Source organism: Zonotrichia leucophrys, chromosome 14, assembly GCF_028769735.1.
Source record: "Zonotrichia leucophrys gambelii isolate GWCS_2022_RI chromosome 14, RI_Zleu_2.0, whole genome shotgun sequence".
Lineage (NCBI taxonomy): Eukaryota > Metazoa > Chordata > Aves > Passeriformes > Passerellidae > Zonotrichia > Zonotrichia leucophrys.
This window is the reverse complement of record NC_088184.1, coordinates 6,969,783-6,991,215: the sequence shown is the minus strand read 5'-3', so window position 1 is coordinate 6,991,215 and position 21,433 is coordinate 6,969,783. Positions and strand designations below refer to the sequence as shown.

The window sequence follows — 21,433 nt, the reverse complement described above, 5'->3', positions numbered from 1 at the left end:
CAGTGCACACAGGCTGCAAATCTCCACATTTTGTGGCCCCAGCTGTGAGGACAAGGCCTGGGGCAGGCTGATGGAAAGGCAGCACAGGTCTGTGGCTGAGGTGCTGGCCAAGCTCCAGGCAAGATCAGCTCCCTGGAAAGGCACATGGGCTCTCCAAAGCCCTGCTGAGAATACATGAGACTGCAGTAGCAGATAAACCAAAACAAGAAAGGGAAGCTCATATTCATCCCAATAACTGATTAGTGGTAGCTTCATGCAACCTTTTCATCCTTACACTTCACTTCTAACCAAGTCCCTTTTGCTCCACACTTTGCATTGCAGAGGAGCAGCACCCAGAGGGAAGGCAACACTGGCTTTTTTCAGCTGATGCATTAGGGACTGCTGCAGGTAAAATAATTTAAATAAGCCTTCTGATTTCTTCATGGTTTCACAGTTTGTATCATTTTCACATGGCTTCAGGACCAGAATTACTTCAGTTTAGTTTACTTTTTTCTCTTGCCTTAATCCTGTACCTAGGGCTGTCTCAGTGTGTACCTTGCAAGCTGGCTCCCAGTTTTAACACTAACTGTTATTGATACTGTTAGTGTTAAATACATCTGGCAATGTTTTGAAGCAGTAATATAATAATTGACAAATTTTTGTAGCTAAAACAAACACCAGTACTGCATTTAATTGTGCCCATGGATCTTTTCCTGTCCTTGTGTGGAGTGCACACAAGGAAGCACATCTCGATGGTGATCCCATCACAAGCTTCTTAAATGCACGACAGCAGCTCACATAAAAATTGTAAAAAATAGAGGAGATTGAAGAAGAATCCCAAAATCTTCACATCAGACTCCAGCCAGATTCAAATAAATTAATAAAACTCTACCCATACACACACACACTTTTCTTCTGTCTTGTTTAATTCTTGTCTTCAACTAGACGCAGAAGTAGGTGAGCACAGACTGCCAACCTGTATTCTAGATCCAGATATTTCTTAGATTTTAAGTAATTTTCATTTTGCAAGATCTAATCTGAGCAGAGCATTTCCCATCCTTAGCAAGTGGCCTGCATTTATCCATATGTGTAAAGGAGGGTGTGTGTGTATCTTGCCACAAGGATGTAGTACAAGCAATTAAACCCTTGATAATGAACGGTTCATCAGTCCGCAGGTGATGTACGAGAAGTGATTGCTCCTGCAGGTAGTAATCATCTGCTGCAATTGCTGAATTATAAATTCCCTCTGGGCTGATTGGATTTTATCAAGAAGCCATAAAGTAAAAAATGGTTTAGGGTGAGGTTTTTTATAGTCTGAAACCTAATATTAGAAATTTGCCAACTGGAAATGAAGCCCTCTCCTTTGAAGACTTGCTCACGGTGACTGAACAGCTGTCAGAAAAATGTAACCATTTTCAGAGCAGCCTCTGGGACCAGAAGATTAAATTAAAAGGGTTTTTCCCACCTCCACAAAAATACATGCAACTCTTATGCACACTGAAGCTGTTTTCCCATTGGCAGAAAAACATTCCATAAATCTACATAGGGACAGAAATGAAATGATCACACCTAAATTCAAACACAAGAGCTAGTTACTATTATCATTTGGACATTCTGTCGGTACAGTTTATGGATAAACTTGCAAATATTATTTGTGACACCACCAGTTCCCCTGATAGGAACCTAAAGGATTTCTATGTATATTGAATTTACACCACTCTTGAAAATGGAAAAATAGTTCTACATTTTAGTAAAAGCCTTATCTGTAAATATATCGTCCTTCCTTCTGTTTTATTTAATTTTGTTAAATTAGTTTTCTTTTATCGAATACCAAAGCAGTAAATGCATCTGTGAAAAATAAACTTTAAAAAATACATTAAAAATAAATCAAATCCACAAAATCAAAAGCTCTTTAAACTGTCTAACACTTATTTCCATGTCACATAGTTTCTTTTCAAGGTTTTTTTTTGGGGGGGGAAGAAAATATCTTTTTGCTAATCTCTAAATGTTTGTTACTAATATTGCTGCTTTCCAAAATATACTTCATGGGAACAGAATACCTCAAAGAATACAAGTAATCAGAGTTAATCTCAAATTGATGTTTAATAGCAGGACTATGATTCTTTTCTTATTTTCCTCATTAAATTCCCTGTGAACACAATGTGTGTGTTCAGCCAATTCAGCTCCACTTTGGAAACAGAACACAGCCCAAATTAAAAAAGGAAGCAGAAGACTGTTTAGTCTTTTATAGCATGCATCAAGATCCTAACATGGACATGGAATGCCATTATTTTCTAAAGTTATGCCAAGCCCAAATGCAGCCCAGTTTCTCCCAGCAGCCATTCCAGTGGGGAAACCAGGGAGCCAGTATAGTATCCAGCCACACAGGTGGGAGTGTTTCGCCAGAGAAGGAAAAGCAATGGCTTCAGAGTGAAAACTGGATTATGAGGAAATACAACAGTGATATGGTGAAGCACAGATGCAGGTAAATAACTTCCACACTGTCCCACATTCTAGAGTAGCACAGGGAAGCACAGCCCTGCTGCACCTCTCCTGTCCAACACAAAATTTTTTTCAAACAAAATGACATTTTTTAATTCTTCCATATCTTCATCCCTGTTCACTGCTACTCCCAGAACCACCATGACCCATCAGATCAGCTCCTAAACTTGGAATGACCTTGCCTAAATCTGAGGAGCCTCACAGCAGCTAAGGCTGACACTGGGCTCCAATTTTTGCTGCTTAGGGCAGAGCAGGACGGGCACACTTGGCAAGCAGAGCCCTAAATCCTGCTGTAAACCTCTGCTGCATCTCCAAGCACAGGCATTTGCTTCCAGCTTGGACAACAAAGACTGCCCTGGACAAAACTTGTTCCCCTGCTGGATTTCCTTCTATACGTTCTTTCTGCATGCAAAAATAATACCTAATTGCACATCATAATTCAAATGAAATAATTATTTCTATAAATAAAAAATAATTCCCCTCAGTGTCAATGAGTCTTTACATAATACTTTGCACTCTTTTGCTGCAGTGATTCTCTTTCCTTTTTTTCCTTTTCCTTACAGCCTAAATGAAACTTTGGGATGTGGGTTATTTTATAACACACTCAATACACATCTAGATGCTTTAGCATAATGAACAGCAATAAGAACTTGACATATTTAAGACAAATTAAAAAATGAGACCTTTGAAAACACAGCAGAGGCATCAGTGAATAGTTGAAGGGTCATCCCTGTTAATTTGATTATTCTGACACTGAAAATCTACTTGCAGTGCAAAGTAGCAATTAGACTGTACTCAAATTGGACAAGAACCAATTTATAGCAATAACCCCATAATCCAAGAGCCAGCTTAACTGAAATTTCAAACCATTGACCTGCCTGCTTTGTGGTAACTTCAGGAAAGAAGGTGATGACTGTTTTGACATAAGCAGAGAACTTATTACAAACGACAACCACACAGCTGGCCTAAAATCCTTTCATTTGGAGGTATGATGTGATTCTGCTTCCAGTGGAGAGTTATGCAAGAAAAAATATGAACTGATGACAGTTATAAACTGAAACCCTGCTATTTTAGAGAGAACTTTTGCATTAATTCTCTTGAGGAAGGGCAGTGATTAGCTTTAGAGCTAGGTATAGCAAGCCAAACTAACCAAGTGAGGGAGAAAAAAACCCAAAGTCTTTGAAAAAAGATTTTCCAAAAGCCTGCATTGCTAAGTTTGCAGCCACAAGTGGTTCTTCTGGGCTTCTTTGGAAATTGCCAGACACTGCACAAAGCATTTCCAATAAATCATTGGATTTATTAACACTACAGCTCTTTGGGAAAACTGTGTGTGGACTCCACATCACCTGGGTGCCTTTGAAATATGAGAGGCAGAAGAATAAAGACAGAGAAGAAAATCAGAAAACAGAGTCTGTCACTGTGTCCCTTCTTCAGACACAATCTGAGGAAAAGTTACAGCCAGTTTTAATTAATCTTTAATAGATTTCTAATTTTCCCATCTAACATCAGTTACAATTTTAAGAATACAGAAGTTAAAAGCGATAGGAATAGAAAAGGGGAAAAACTAGAAGGTGGAAATCATGTTTTCATTGTCTCTCTGGGGGTAAGGAGAAGGTACATGCAATTGACTTGTTCCAGCCTCTAGAAAAATCATTCTCCTGAAATAGATTTTGTCTTTGGGCATCTTGATATTTGCTCCATAAGGTGAAGCGTGGACCTAAGGAGATTCTTGCAAGTTTGTTTTTATGAAGTTCTGCTGCCAATCCTCATGTGCCTGGAAGACACAGGGACATTTCAAGGCCATCAGGGTACCAGAGAGGCACAGGGCACCTACAGCCAGTGCAAGACTTGCTGAGTGCAGAAGGGCTGCAGATGTTCCCAGGTGGCACCAGGTCCTGTTGGCTTAGTGATTTAGCCCTTTTTTCCACTAGGTACAATTACCCTACAGGGACTCAAAAACCATTCATGCATTGGAGGCTCTTTTGAGGTACCCTAAGCCATTCCTTCACCAGGCTAGAGGAGCCCACTTCCCTCAGCAACACCTCCCAGGAACTCCAGCTCCCTCACCCTCCACTGGGCTTGTTCAGCTTCACCCACATCTTCCTTGTGCTGGGAGCTCTGTACTTCCAACACAGAGCACCAGACTTCATTTCAAACTCCTTGGGCTTAGTTTTATGGAACAATCTAGCACAGAAAGCAACACCCAGTGGTTTGGGTCACAGACATCATGTGTTGTAAATAGAGAATTCTGTCAGCTTAGTTCATCACATGCAATCCTACTACCCAAAACCAGATTTTCACAGAGCCACCTGCCCAGGAAGAGCGATGGTAGCAGTGGGCAAAGACAAGATCTAGAGGGGACAAAAACAAACCAAAGAAAAAAAATAAAAGAAAGGGTAACAGAGCTTTCTTCCAGATTTGATATCCACTACTCATTTTAAGATGCCAGTGTACAAATGATTAATCCAATTAATTAGCATACATAAGTCTTCTTCACTGACAAGCTTCCTTAGTGATCATTTTACAAGTGACATTCCTATACCATCAAGGAGATGAGCTGGAAGCTCTTTTATTCTTTTGTTTTAATGGAAACTAAGAGTTCAGCAATTATTTGATATCTTCCATCGATCTTGTCACACCACACTATTCAGAGCAGCATTTCTATCTGCAATATTAATGTACTTTTCTGGCTCTGATTGTTATCAGCTGTCTTAGGAGCATCCCCCCAGATTTCATTTTGAAGTGACAATACATGATATGCTGTTCCTGTTCCTTTTTGTTTTCTGTATTTTTAACTGTCACAAATGGTCACATTGTTGAGAGTGCTTTCAGGGCTCTGAAGGACACCTGGATTTCTGGATCTAACATTTACCAACTTCTGCATAGTCAGTTTCAAATACCATTTTGATTCCAGATCAATCTGGGATTGATGCCATTTTGATCCCAGATCAATCTTTCCACTTGGAAATCACCTGTGGAAGAGCCACCATCAGTTACAGCAGTTTCTGTGAGAGTCTGCTCTGCTCAATGCCAGCACCTCTTGACATCCCTGATTCCCCAGGATCATCCATCTCTCCCATAAGAACATGGTTCAGGGAATGTTCACTCCAATGCAGGATGCATGGCTATGGATTCAGTGTTTCCAAAGCTTGGAGACATTCAGATTACACTGATTTGGGCCATCTGTATAAAATATAGCTACTTCTGCAGAATTTCCCTTTGAACAAAATGCTCAGTGGTATTTTGTAGGATGCCAACTAACGTGGCAAGGTACCATGACAAGATATTCAGGTGTTAAACTATTTCTAAGGAGCTTGAATTCTGGATATTTACTTTCTTCAGCAGTAAGCAGCACAAGCCATATCCACCAAAACTGGGAAACTGTTGCTTGAAGTAGTGTAATTTTTAAAACCACTACAACAGCATAGTGGAATTAGGAGATTTTTAAGGGAGTAAGAGGAGAGAGCCATTATGAAAGAGAAAATACTCTCACTCTCAACTCAAGCATGAGTGAAATGAAAAAATCCCAACAAATATTCAAATTAGCATTTTGAAATTTATTATGTATTTGGAAGAGCAGACTTAAAAGCTACCACTTGCTGATGAAGAGAATAAGATGACATTACCTTTTTAGATTTATAACAGCTTTTGAAAATTCAGGCTCAGAGGGATCCAAATGGAAAAACAACAAAGTGCATCAAGAAGATGGGTCAATTAGAAAACCACAAGAGCTTTATGGAATTGGTGAAGAGAGCCACACACTGTTCCCTTTCAGGAAGCACTCCAATTTTGTAAATCAGATTAGGGTCAGTCCTAATTGTTTCAAGCACAAAAATGTGTGGTATTTATTTGCTTGATGCCATTTTTTTTTTGACTGATTAGCATTATGAAGATTAGCTGCCAGTAATTGTTGAACTGTCTAACATAAGGTAATTAGCTCATGGTGTGCTGCAGTTTGCACTGCTCAGGAGAAGAGCTTGCTCACCTTATCCAAGACAAGGATTGCAGAAGACATTACAGAGGAATAAATAAAGTTAGCAGAGTTCCTGCAAAATTCAATTCAGCTTTTTTCAACATATACTATATAAATGCAGTATGAAAAATACTGGTATGGCCTGAGCTAGACTAAAACAACTTTAAATAATTGGTACAGAATGGCTTCCTTGAAAATCATGTGGTGTCTCTCCAACTTTCCTCTCTGTGGTGTTACATTTAATCTTTTTATGACATTCATAGAGAAAGAACAGTGATTCAATGAGAAAACTGCTCTTTTAAGGAGGTCTTAGTGTATGATTTATAAAACTTTCTTCTGAAAGAGGTTTCTAGAAAACCAGCCTGGAGTCAAAATTATACTAACTGGGGCATTGGAGAAGACGGAGGAACTAGGATTTTCTACAGAACTACATGAGACCCTGGCTCCCAGTTTCAGGAGATAAGGGGAAAGTAAACAGGAACTAAGAGAAAAACAGAACTCAGCATCTGAGGTTAAAGGAAGGGGCAGCTGCACACACCAGCTCCTCTCATCCAACCACAGCTTATGGAAAAGGCAGCAATGAAAATCCCCTATAAACGCTTCAAGGCAGGTGACTACAGGAACAGAAGAAGCTTAGAGGTATCACAAAAACAGCTAAACACCCCAATCTAATAATTATATTTTCATGTTCAATGTGCTATTAATATTTTTTCCTCTAGGTGTATTCTATTATTTAAACCAAAAGGTTTTTGATAAATTTCCCACGTGAAGGAAAGCCTTTGGTTACTCTTAGCACTGAGACCCTCATGGTGTGGTGCATGGCATGAAAACTCTACAAGCTTTTGGCTAAGAAGTTTGCAGGGTGCTGATGCCATGAGGATGGTTATTTGCTCAAAGCAATGTTTTCCATGAACCATGTCCACCCTGTCATTCAGCACAGCATTGACTGACACCTGCTCTGAGCCAAGGGCACACGAGGCTCTGCCAAGCACTGTGAGCCTTCCACCCAGCCAGGGATCTGCAGCACAAAGTCAGGATCTCTGACTTTAAAGGATTTATGCATTATTGAACGACAATAGGCAAGTAACTAACACCTTCACTCAATTTGTATCCAATTTGCTTTTTCCCTAGAGCTACCTGTAGGCAGTGTTCAGGAAATATTTACAGGAATAGTTAGAAAAGTGGCTCATTTAAATACAGCAGGTTAAATATATTCCCCAGTGTTAGGAGCCACGAGCTGCTGGCCACGGTTCTCTTGTCCCAGCATGTCCTGGTCACCTTATTAAACCAGAGTGGAAGACTTGCAACATTTTAAGAGAAAATTTTTTCCATAAATTTAATTTCAATTCTTATTTTACTATGCATAAAACTTTTGGTTCTTCTTACATAAAACCCATTGCACAATACTTGTCAACATCCAGTGACTCAGTTAATGGGTAGGTGGGAATATATGACAGATAAAATTTGTTAATGGAAAACTTAATGAGAGTATCAAACAAAATACCTATTAGCATTAGGAAGGACTGAATTATTTTTAAATTATTACAAAAAAGAAAAAAAAACAAGCAACATATTCAAATGTGAGGTGAGGAGTGAAAAAGAGTATTAAAAGTTACTTCACCATAGAAACATACGATGTCATTGGTACACAAGAATAGTGTGGTTGCCTTAAGCTATACCCAGCTACAAGACTTCAAGCTGCTATAAATAAGGTTGGGCAAAATTCTGGGGCTGAAAGATAAAATTAACAGAGTTTTTAATCTCAGGAGAAAACATGGCTAAACATTATAATTACCGAGCCCAGGTATTTTAATACTGTGTTAATGTTAATGACCTTATTCATCAAAAGACTTATGAAAAGGATGACTAAACCTTAAGTGGGGAGAATAAAATATATTCTGCAAAAACAACAAAGAATTTCAGGGATTCATGGCTCATGTTTAAAACTCAACACACAAAGTGATCTGACTCATAACTCTCTTCTCTGTAATGTTAGAAATCTAGGAGATACTGAAAATCGTTTAGCAATGTTAGGGAGAGCAAAGGATTTAATTAAACCAGAGTGTAATCCTTTTAAGGAATTTCAAAGCTAGATCAGTGTCACTGTACAGATTCATTTGATGGGTTTTCTTACCACCTCTCTTCCCCGTTTTTAATTGTAATATCACTATATGAAAAATTAATCACTTTAAATATACACATGCCAAATTCTTGTCAAGAATCTCATTATCTCCAGTCTTAAATTGCAAGATCTCCTCTGGCCTACTGCTATCCATTCAGAGTGCTGCTGCAAAAACAGGTGGTTTACCAGGAGTTAAACAAGTGTCCACAATGGATAGGAGCAGAGTAAAACAGGATTTCATCTCACTGGGAATATATCCTCCCTCTTGGAATATTCATTTGAGGGTGTTCTATCTGCCATTTGTCCTCTGCCTGCTTGGCCAAGGTGAGTCAGTGCTTTTCCATGCCCAGGAATGCAAGGAGCTCAGGACATGGACCACAGGCTGCTCCAGGAGAGCCCAGGCTGGGCTGCAGAGCTGCCTGGCAGAGGGCACACCCTGTCCTGGGAGCCTGCAGGGACAGGGAGCTGTCTGTCTGTCTGTCTGCAGGGGAAGGAAGGTGGCATTCCCCAAGCAGACCACACAAGAGTGACTACTAGTCAGAGGGGTGAGTGTGTGTTAAGAAAGGCATAACATAAAATCTATGGCTTTCAGAGACGTTCGCTCTTCTGCTTTCATGACTTTTGAGAGAGAAAAATTAGAAGAGCAAAATGCATTCAAGGAAAAGGGAAAAAATTAAAAAACTGAAGAACTGAACTGAGCACTAGAAGCATCAGTGCTGATCTATAAAGAAAATGAAAACAAGAAAAACATCCACAAAATTTTCTCCATCTTTTCCTTTAGTTTTCTCTTTTTCTATTCTGCAGCTTTTCATGTATCTAGAGACCACCAACAGAAATATTTTTTTTCATTCTTACAGTGCAAGGGGGTAGGTGAGTTTTCATTAGGTTTTCACATTGATCTTCTCTGTGTTCTCTATAATTTAATTGCCTGTTTAGCCTCTGTGAGCTCCATCTACAGCACCACATGCAGATCCATCGCTCCACTGGCCAGATCCACAGGAGAGCTCTTTGGCACCTTTCTGTGATGAGCAGAATACAAATGTGCTCCAGTTAAGTGGTTGGTAACTGTGCAGAAACACACCTTTCCTTTCAAGTTGAGAGAGAACAGAAAACAGAAATCCCTGCAGAGGAAGCCTGAGAAAGGGACTCCCTGTCCCAGAATCTGGGGCAAGTCTTATGATGATTAATAGAAATGTGGAATGATTGAAAACACAAATGAAGAGCTCTCTCTTTTCCTGTAATTGCTGCACTGGATTATGAAATTAAAGTCATCAAGCAGGAAAGATTCTGTACAGATTTCCAGAGATACTGCATGTTCTAGCTAATTGTGTCAGCCTGGATTAGCTGATTAGCATAATTAATCTAAACTTCTGATTACCCGAAGGAAAGAGGTGTTCCTGGAGGCACAGGTGAAATATAATGACTGAGACTTCAGCACACTAATGTACAGCAGCTAGGAAGTATTTCAGAGCCCTGTTTGTCTCTTGCATTCTTAAAAGGTCTGAGGGGAATGAGGAGAGCACTTGTGCTCTTTGCTGGGCACAGTGTTGGAAATCAGACTCAGGAATGACAGGAGAGCTGTGCCAGAGTACTGTGGTACATTTACAAGGGTTTTTGGTACAACAACCCTCAATGACCTCAAACCTGGCCTCAGACCTAACCTAATCCTATCCTAAACAAAAGCAACCAAAAGCACAAACTATATCTGGAAAAGAAGCCTAACAACAGCCTAAAAGGAGGATCTGTGGTGATGTTCCAGTAGAGTTTTGTAAAGTCACTCAAAAACTATTTTAAAAATTCCAGAGCAGAAGTTGATGGATACATTTAGGATTTTTTTATTGACAGTCTGAGTCATGTGTTTTCTTGTACCCAATGATAAATCTGTAAATCCTCAGCAATTGCAACAGCAAAAAAATCTAATTTGATGATTTTGCTATTTTCTACTGCCTCAGGAAGGACAGTTACATAAGTCATAATGGCAATGTAAAATATTTTTAATTATTACATATAAAATATTTCTTAAGAAAATATTAGAATCAATTTTAATTGAGTGAAATTTGCATTACTGGAAACCTTCTGTTTGTTCTCAGTATGGGCACTGAGGATGAAACATTGCTTATTGCACTCCGTCATGGTTTGAGCCTGGCACAGAGCCAGTGCCCCCCATGTGCCCCAGTGCCCCAAACCACCACAACTCCTCATCTCTCTTCTGCAGAGAATAATTATGGGATTTTCACTTAAAACTCCCTGCTACCTCCATCCTTTGTTCTCTGTTGATACTGCCAGAAAAGATGAGGCTCATCAACTACAAATTGGATTGAAATAGCAATTTTATGGCCACATAAGTGACCATGCAGCTAAGGCCAAGAAAACCCAACTTGTTATACTCTGTTAGGAGTCCAGATCAGGGGAAAAGTCTTTCAAACAGGCTTATCAGTCTAAGAGAGTTTTCTCCTGGTTTTTTTGGTCATTTAAAAAAAAAAATTTCAAATGCTCTCAAACTGTTGTCAGTGAACATGAGTTTCAGACAATGAAAATGAGTTTCCATCCCACAAGAATGAGCAGCAAAGGAAAAAGATAAAAGAGACTCCTCCAGTACAGGGTGTGTAACACAGCCTGCACTGGCACATGAAATATTCTCACAGGTTTGCTGCTGCCTTGTCCAGTTCCTGTACCAGGAACAGGCCATCTGCCCTTCCAGGAAACAAACCTCAAAGATATTTAGTCAAAAATCCAAATACAAGTGTTTTGTCAAGATATGCCCAAAGCTGCACAGCCTTTCAGGGGAAAAAATCCAATGACTGACAGAGCAGATGGAACACGAGACACTTCTTCAAACTGAAATCCAGTTGCTCTGAGTGGGGGAAGGTACTGGAAACATAGACATGAACATGTCACTCTGCAATAAAAACTGTCAGCACATTTGAGAAGTTCATTAAAATGTGAAAATGTTCTCCCCAAACTGTTTCATAAACCCTTTGCCACCTTCTGAGTGAAAGAACAAGGAGTTTGACCTAAAATTGTCAGAAACATAAGGAAACTTTGAAATACCATACTTTACAATCCAGTGTCCAGGGGCTCAACAGGGACAGCTGTTTCATTAATCCTACATTGGTTGCCAGTCCTCCCTGCACATGCTGCTATTCAGGTTGCTATTGACTTGTCTCTAAACCTAAACATTATGGATTCATAAATCAATAATTGCATTAGAGTAGCCCTTTGTGATACTCCTGAGCAGAAAAGCAGCTGTCCTTTTGGATGCACAGCTGCTGCCTCCTCCCAGGGATGAAGACACATTTCAATCCCTCAGAGCTTCATTTGAGTCCTGAAATTGCTACACACTGACAAAGTTTTGTGGCAACCTGAGAATAAAACTGAGAAACAAGGGAAATCAAATGGCACAATATTTCAAAAAGGGCCTCCACTTTGCCTCAGGGAGACAAAGCATCCTGTTGCTCAGGACATGTCTTGAAAAAGTATTGAGAAACAGCTGTCTTGTCCTGAAGCTGGAAGGTTTGAGTGCTTTCAAACACCTGCTTAACTCCTTGCAAGTAGTTTGTTCAGTCATTCTGTGCCAGGAAGATCTGCTGGATGCTGTGAGTATTACGCTGAACAAAAGGGAGACCTGGGAAGGAGAAGCTCATGTTGTCATGTGTTGCCAGGGGCTGGTTTAATTTTGAAAACCACATAATACTGCACCATTTTTCATGTTAAATGGAGTTTCTTTGCTTTAGATGCTCACAAGATTTCAAATCAGAAGAAGACATTCCTCCAGGCTAATGTATTAACCTTCAAAGCATGAGCTCTCTGAAGTCAAGCACTCACTGCCTTCCTGGGGCTGAGAGGAGAATGCCTTCAGGTTCACTCAGAGCTGAATGTCCAACAAATTCATTGCTGTCAGTCAAACACAAGCCACACACAGCCCTTGGCTTCCATAGGAAATAACAGGAAACCTTCTACAGTTCCCAAGAAAACCAAGGAGTCCAAGCACCCAGTCACACACCCAGCTCCAGGGAGGTCACCCATCCCACAAGCCAAGTGCTGCTTTCTTGCTCCCAGCTTTTCTCACAATGGGTTTTGGCTGTAGGAGAGACACAATAGCATTTTCTAAGCATTTAATTACTTTTCCCAATGCTTATTTTAAATGAAGACAGGTAGATGCTTTAGCTGATCCACAGAAAGCTATGGATGGAAAGGCAGAGTAGCATTATTAGAAGAATTGTGCTGTTCATATGAATTTAACTTGGATTTTCCAGAGAACTGATCAAACTGATCACCTCTCTCTTTGCTACGCTGGTGATGCCCTGGAATATTCCCAGAAATGGCACATTCCATGCCAGAAAAGCAATTCCATTTTCAAAAGCTAGAATACCTGGGCTAATTAGAGTGGCTCAGATACTTTGATCAGAGATAAATTAGTGCTTTGTATAAGATCCTGCTCTTAGTTAACTTCTTTTACTAAATTCCCACACTAATGCTTTCTAATTTCACATGGGAGAGAATGAGGGAAGATGAAAGAAAGTTTTTTTAATCAACTTGCTGAAAATTTAAGAATAGTTTGCTGTCTGTTTGGCTTTATAAAAGCACATTATGATTTTGCCTTATTAACACCTTTTTTTATTTATACCACAATTTATTAAGCCATTGCATGGTATATAAAACAGGAGAGTCTCAATGCATCAGGTGTTTTATGCCCCATTCCATATTTGTTATTTTCTCACTGCAGTGCTGAGAGCAGGGGTCAAAGTTCTGGTGAAAACATAATAAATTGTTCTGGTAATAACTGCAGCAGTCAATACTCACTCTCCAGCTGCATTTCACATGAGTAACTCTATTAAGTTTAGCAGGACAATTCTGTACCTAAGGAGGTTTTAGGCATCTTCACATTCCTGTGCTCTGGGGTTTAATGTGCTTGCTCAGTCTCCCAGGTCCTTACCACTATTAGTACTGTGGATATAAAAGCCAGGGCTTCTGGGTGAAATGATTTAGGAAAGGCTGAGGAATACATGGCAGAGAAAGAAGTAAATGAATTCAACCTTACTTCCAAACTGCCTTGGATCATATTGACACAATGGCATCTGTTGAGATAACAAAACAAAAAAAATCAACTATACAAACAAACACACACCAAAAAAAAGAAAATAAGAAAATAAGAGTGATTGGTTAAAAATTTAACAGCAACAACAACAAAAAAAAGCTTGAAAACTTAAATTTTGATGACTATTCCATTTTTCCTGTCCATAGGCTTTTCTAGCTTTACCAGCTTTACCAAGATCTGAGGATCTTGGGTCACATTTCTTCCATTTCCTTGTTTACAAAAAATTCCCCCTGAATACCAAGGAAAAGACTCACTTAACTACTATGATATAATAACATTATTTTCAAAATTGGAGCTTGGGGCATACTGGAAGCCTAGGACACTCATATAATTATATAAAATCTACAAAAATTCACCACAAGAGCTTCACCAGCATGCCTGCTCCTTAGAGATCCCACACCCTGACTCTTTTTCATGTACTCAATCCCTACTGGCAGAAGACATCTCTAGGAATTCTTTATAGCCAAGTGCCCTGTACCAGTGTGAATCCTTCAGCCATACTGACACTGGGGCTGATGCCACACAAACCCCACTAATTACTGACAAAGGCAAACCTTGCTGCTCTCAGAACAGATGTGACAGGCCCCATTTCAGGCCTCAAACAATCACAGCAAGAACAAAATTACACTCATCATAATTTAAATTACTTTTTTAAAAATATAAAAGTCATTTGCAAATTGTCATGGAAAGTTTTTTCATCTGGAATTTTAGAGTCCAATATTAGTTAGACACATGAACCAAAGAAAATATACAGATCTGATGTAATTATAACAGACACTTGGATACAGAAGACAACTGATTCATTTTAAAAAATGCAGTTGAAATTTATGTACAAGACTTACAATTTTACAGGCACAGGTCACAAGCATCAGTTACCTCAGGCAGTTGCAGATAGGCTGGAGAAAGAGACAGGAAGAAGAACAAGCAGAGACCCAATTCCCACCTCTCAACAGATGGTTAAAAGCTGTTGGCAATTTTGATCCACTTCCATCACTGTGTCTAGCAGACTTGAGCTATTCACATGCTATAAAACCTGCAATGTGTTTCTCCTCTCACTTCCTATTTCTTCACTTGGATATCAGAGCCATCAAGTACAGTTTTGGGGGTTTTCCTTTCTTTCTGTCTTGCATTGGGGCAGCCACATTTCCTTAACCTGGCATGTGAAGGTGCAGGAAAGGCTAGCTCAGTGATTGCATTGGAGACAAAGGCTATTTCCACTGTGTCACACAGGGGATATCTCTTACAGCTGAGCAGGGAGGAGACACAGCAGGGATGCAACCATTCAGAGAAATTCACTGCATTAAAAGTAAATCAGTCACCATCACACCCAGCTGTTACTGTCACTGGATTTAATAAAGCAGCTTGCTTTATTTTCATTGTCATGCCTCTAACCCTGGGTAGTTTACCTTGCTTAAAAGGAGCTGTGTGTTTGCTGAGGGTGAGAACTGCAGAATGAGACAATCTCAGGCTGGTTAAGAATGGCAGGGCCAGACCTCTGGAAGCTCATCTGGTCCATGGCACCTGCTCCAGCAGGGCCACCTGGAGCCCAGGACAGTGCCCAGAGAGCTTCTGGAAATCTCTAAGGAGGAAGACTCCACAACCTCCTTGAAAATTGTGCCAATTCTTAGTTATCGTCACATCAAACAAGTGTTTCCTGGCGTTGATCTTTAAAGATTGCTTCAAACCAAAACAATTCTATGATTCTGTGATGTTCAGAAGAACCTCTAGTGCTTTAGTTTGTGTCCATTGCCTCCAGTCCTTTCTCTGGGCACCACAAAGAAAAGTCTGGCTCTGTCCCGTTTGCATTGTCCCTTCAGGCATTTAGATTCATTGATAAAACCCTCCTTCTCTTCTCTAGGCTGAACAGCCCCAGCTCTTTCAGCCTTTCCTCACAGGAGAGATGCTCCAGTCCCTTTGTCACCTTTGTAGCTCTTTTTTTACTGGATTCTTTCAATAGCTTGGGCCATTGAAATAGTGTCTGGCTCTTGCTGGGGAGCCCACAGCTGGACCCAGTGCTCCAAATGTGGCCTAGGTCACATAGATCATCCAGATCCAAATTCATAGCACATAATAGAAGAGAAACATGAATGTTCAGACTGACTAATTGCTGTAGCTCATGGAGGCATTCCTAAAGAACAGTGGAAGCCCCAGCAATCATCTCCCTGCAGTGGTGTCCCAGTGCCACAGGCTGCTTTCCCAGCCTGCCCCGACACTGTGGCACAGGAGAGCTCCCAGGAGCTGCAGACACAGAGCAGGTCAGGCCCTGCCTCAGCTGAGCTCCTGCCAACCCAGGCCATGCCCAAACACAGCAAAGCTCAGAAATGCTCATAACCCACAACACCTTGGGCTCCAGCTGGCAGAAAGCCTAGCACGAATTCATAATAATCCTTCAGATCACCTGGAAAGTCATTTCATACATGTTTAATATTCACCTAATACAAATATGAAGGAAGGTGCATGTCCACATAAAGAGGTATTTCGGTTTCATGAACAGCATCATGTTCAGCAAAGCAAAATGTGCATTTTGTCTGTCCCTGGGGTTTGTTTGCAGTCCATGACAGGTTACAGTCAGGAAGGAATGCTGTCAGCTGCAGCCACATGCATATGGGAATACCTTATATTTATCTCCCTGGCAGAACATTGTGATCATTTGAGAAAACTTTGAGGTATAAAAGAGGACACTTCAAGATTTAAGGATGATCAGGAATTAAATCCTTGCTGTTAGAAGATGTGCATTGCCATTTCCCCATAACATTCAGAACCCTATTCTAAAATAGAACTTAAAAAAAAAATACAAATGCACATACTTGAAACAGAAACCTTCTAAAATAAGATTTCTGAAACATATTTCTTGTTCTCTGTGCACTCACTGATGCCATGCTAATCAGATGACTCCATAAATTTTATATGTGGTAACAAAAATTACAAGTAACATCCTAAAATAACCAACAATTCTTCACCATGTAGTTATGTTACAATTGATGGCAAATGCCTTTTGTCCTTTTTCATTTTTTAATAGAACAGGTGTCCTTCAACTTGCCCAGAGCATGAGCAAGCAAATTTCCTTCTTGGAGCTAAGGCACATGATCACTTAGGCAAGTTCTGCCTCACACACACCAGTGTAAAACCAATAACAATGAAATCCAGGTTTGAAACCTGGAGACTGAAGTGAAAACGAGTGCATGAATCAATTCCCAGGAATTAAAAAGAAATAGATAATGGTCTTCCTAAGCAGCCCCTAATATGTTTGTCTTTCCCTGGAGATAGGATTTGGAAAATCCTTGTTGTTTACTTAGCCTGGCATGCCTTTTTATCACAAGCATCAATGCTGCATACTCTCCTTCACAAACTCACTGTGGGCAACCTTAAAATTCATTAAATTTTGTCTCCACTTTTCCTGTCTGCCTAGTCCAGAACAAGGCATTCATCAGAGCAAGAAACCATCTCATAATTTCTGCTTAATACTAAATTTAATTATAATCAGTTTATTACAACTTTACTTTGTGTTTTCTTTTAGCTCAAATCCTCCTTTTTCCCCTCTAGTACACAGTTTCTTGATATATTAGAGACAGCAATTACATGTCATACTTTCCTGGCTTCTTGTAAGATTGACTTTTTTCATAGTTGGCTTGGCAGTTTTTTCTTGAAACTGCTGACCAGGATAGTTTAGAATATCCCAGATTTCAGTCCACTACTGTCTTTTATGAAGGCATTAACTTCTGCTATAAAACCTTGCCATGCAACAGCTCCTCAAATCACATGCACATTTTTTCACTTTTATCTCTCACTGCAGCTAAAAGTTTCCTTCTGATCAGCAAGAAATCTTTGCACAGTGGTGGCCTTCTGACTCTTGATTATAATTGCTGAGTCTCCAACTTCAGCAGATTTTCCTGGGCACAAAGGCTATATTCCTATACTTTCATCTGATTTCTATCATTACAGCCTTAATATCATTCCTTCTTCCCTGTTTAGTATTCTACTACTTCTCCAAATTGATGTCATCTTCAAATCTGAGTTATAAGCAAGTTAATTAGCACATTTGTACTTGTTATGGCAAGATCACAAGAAAAAGTTTCCTGGGAATTCTAAACACATCAGTTCAGCACTTCCTCCTCCACTGCAAACCACCATTGTGTGCTGTTTACCAACTTCCACTGACCTTTGAATTTTTGTATAAAGACGTGCACAGATCATTAGTTCTGCACCTCAATTAATAAATTTCTATATATCTCTATGTTCCTGAAATCCACACTGATTAAATTCTGCCTCAGTTATCTTCTCAAAAAGAATAACTTATGATCACCTGATTTAAAACTGGTAAAGGAGCAGCATGTCATATTCCACTTCCCGTTAAAAAATTGTTATTTATTCACTCTTACTGTTAAAAACTGTTCTAAAGACATTTTATTGAGAACAGAGTCAAGAGCTCACAATGCCTGGTTTACTTTCTTCCACTCCTGAATTTTTCACAGCTTCAGCTTTTGTAGTACAAAGTCTACTCCTTTTTTTACTTCAGTTTAATGTAAGAAAATTTTAATCAGTGATTTCCTGTTCTATTGTATTTTATACTTCTATGAAATCCTCATTAATAACCAAGAGCAGAGCTAAAATAGAGTTTTTCACAAATTCAGCAATTGCTTTGTAAGAAATGTGTCACCTATCCCACTCCAGAATATGCAGACACTACTACTGATAGAAAAATTTGTTCTTCAGTCTACATTTAGGAAATCAGCCTTTTTCATAAAGGACACAAATCCCTGTAGGATAAGTCAATTTTTGACTTGTCACCCCATCACACTATACTGCACTAAAAATACAAAAGGATTAATGCTATTAAAACATCACATCTCTAAAAAGAAAATTATCAGAAATAGACACAGAAATGTCCCAGAAAACCTTCATAGAAACAGTAATTTTCTGGTCATGACCTCTTCTTGCCATGAGTGAGCAAAATACCCCCATTTCCTTCCCTAGCCCTGTTTGGCTGGGGGATAGGATGAGAGTTAGATCCCAGCTCCATAAATCCTACCATCACAAGCACAGATGTTTTGGTTTTCATTTCCAGCTCTCAGAGTGTCTGTGTGCATTTCAGCACCTCTGAGTACCCAAGTATGGGAGAGGCAGATTGAAGGAAAGCCCAGTTTATATTCAGGACACATGAATCATAAACTACTCCATGCTACCCATATGATTCAAGTACTGGGCATCATTTCTCAACAAACTGAACTTATTTCCGTCTCCTTTCATGCATGATTTGCTTCCAATTCCTTGACTGGCACAGGGCAGTGGTGATGGCAGCACAGCAGACAGGCTGAGGAGGAGGAGGGAAAGCCTGGAGATGTAGCTGAGCTCTGGCCATCACTAAATATGGGCTTGTCACTCATATGATTGCAGAGAATAAATCTGATAAATGCATATGACACTAAAGAATGACTGCTGGTTCTAAAGGAAACTGCCCCTAAAATCAGCCTTCTTCTTGAAGAGCCTTAAGATTTTTCAGAAATACAAAAAGAACACACAAATAATAACAAGAACACCATGGTATGATGTCCCATAAAACAGCTGTGTAATTAATGTTTCATCAGCCATGGTATTCTGCTGTGTTCTGTGAAGTAGATTCTTTGCTATTTAGAGCAGTTTCCTTATCTTTGGGAATCCATCCTCTTTCTGCACATGGAAATACAATCTTTCCATGACTGAAGTTACTACAGATTCTGTATAAGTCCTGTCAACACACCCATTTCCCAGAGATTTTACTAATTAATATAAATAACAGAGGAACTGTACAAATTATGTGCTATTCTACCTCTCGCCCAAATATTTTTCCACATGATACAGGCTTGGAGGACTAAGAAGACTAGAAATATTTTAACTTGAACTATATTGGTCACTGACCTTTAACTATTTTCGCTCTTTCATGCAAATCTATGTCTTGGAAACTCACAAAATTACCTTTTGTTTCCAGGAATATCTACACAATCACATACCAATTAAGAAGCCAGTTCTGACATCTCCAAATGTTAGGATTTATGGTAAAATTAACACAAATTTTCAAAAGCAAACAGCATGAATAATCAGGAATTTTCCTTTACAGAATTTTTTCTTCAAAATATTTTGATAGTTTTTGAAACTGAAAATTATTCAATACTTTTTTTGCAGGAGATCTGTCTTTCCAGGAGAGTTTCATAGGTACTTGGTTGAACTGTCCTGAAACCTTCCCTTTGAAGTCAATTCAGTGATGAACTGACCTTCCCCAGTTGTGGCTCATTGGCTTATGGCAACACTGATATAACAGCTTACAATTTCAAATATAAGTACTGATGTCCCAAGGTAGATGTCATGATTTGCAAAAAGTAGTAGAGACTGAAAGTCTGTGTGATTTGTTAAAAATGTATTGTAAATCCTGAAAATTCACCCCTCTCCATAGTTATTGGTAGACATTTTGCTAAATAAATTCAAGTTTCTAAAAGCCTTTAGCAGAACTGACCAGACTCTTTCCTTCTAGTTTTGCAAAAAAATAACTACAAAAAACTTACAGGGAAAAGATTGGACAGGAAAGATTTATGGAGAAAAGACTGGACAAGAATAAGGGCACTGTTTCAGAATAAGCTCACCCTGGATCTCAGCAGTGGCCTTTGAAGCATGATCAGACATCCTGAGGCTTTGCTGGATGTGCACAGCTGCTGGCTGAAGGAAGCCTGGGAATCCATCCATGATTGCTGTTATTTCTGAAAGCACAAAACACATCTTTTCAAAAGGCAAGTCCTAAGTAGTCCAAAATAGATTAAAAGACAGAGAATTATGATTAAAGTTAAGGTTTACCAATTCACTCTTCACTGGTTTTAGATGAACAGTGACAGAATGCAGAGCTGTGTTTGGATTTTTGAGGGATTTTTTTCCCTTCCTCATAGTTAATCACAAGACATAGGGAGAAATTCTGGCCACACATAAGAAAGTGCTGTGGGTTTTTCTAGGAAGGAGATCACGAGCAATGAGCAAGGTGTCACTCTAAAAGCTCAGCAGAAAGACTCACAGCCTCTTGCCTCACTCCCCCACACCTCTGTCCTTTGCACTGCTCTGTGCTGGAGAGGCCAGAGGGAAAATGAGGCCTGAATAGGGCAAGAAGTTACAGCAGCCAGACAATGAGTCAAAGCCATCAAAAGAATCTGACATCAGAGCATGAGCACAAAGGCCTTCTGCTTCTGAACTGTAGTTTCCAATACTGCAAAGCATTCACAAAAGGGGTTTTCTCTAAAGCACAATAAATCTCTTCCTCTGTCCTTTCAAAACTTGAAGTTTTGATCAAAGTACAAAGTACATGGCCTGTAACATTAGATGAGAAAGCAAATTCATCTTGTCCCAGGGGAATTATGGCAACTGACTCTAAATCCCAAACACAGATCTGCACACAGTTCTGCCTCTGGAGAGATTAAGAGATGTAAGCAGACAACACAAAAGAGAATCATTTGGTTCAATGTGCTACCAGAAGGTTCTAAGATGCTACAGTAATGAAGATTTAAGAGACATGAATAGAATTTTTCCTGTACATTACTGACCTGTTACCAAGTAGTAATTAAGAAACTAGAAAATAGGTAACTAAAAAACAGAAAGTAAATAGGGCAGCAACTTTTAGTTTTGAGGCTCATTCTGTGATATTCCCACTAGATAGTACCAAAAATTACACCTAAGCTTTAGAATAAAATCAAATCTTGCAAAAAGGTAGGAAAACAATTTCTGTCAGCCTCCAGCATGTAAACTA

The 21,433-nt window shown here is 39.5% G+C and overlaps 1 long non-coding RNA gene across 1 annotated transcript in view; it reads right to left on the bottom strand.

Moving 5' to 3' along the window:
• The window catches only part of LOC135454204 (uncharacterized), a 53,737-nt gene that overhangs the window by 27,565 nt on the left and 4,739 nt on the right, over positions 1–21,433 (bottom strand). The window contains exon 2 of the long non-coding RNA XR_010442037.1: positions 20,289–20,402. This is a non-coding gene — a long non-coding RNA (uncharacterized LOC135454204). The remainder of the gene's footprint in view (positions 1–20,288; positions 20,403–21,433) is intronic.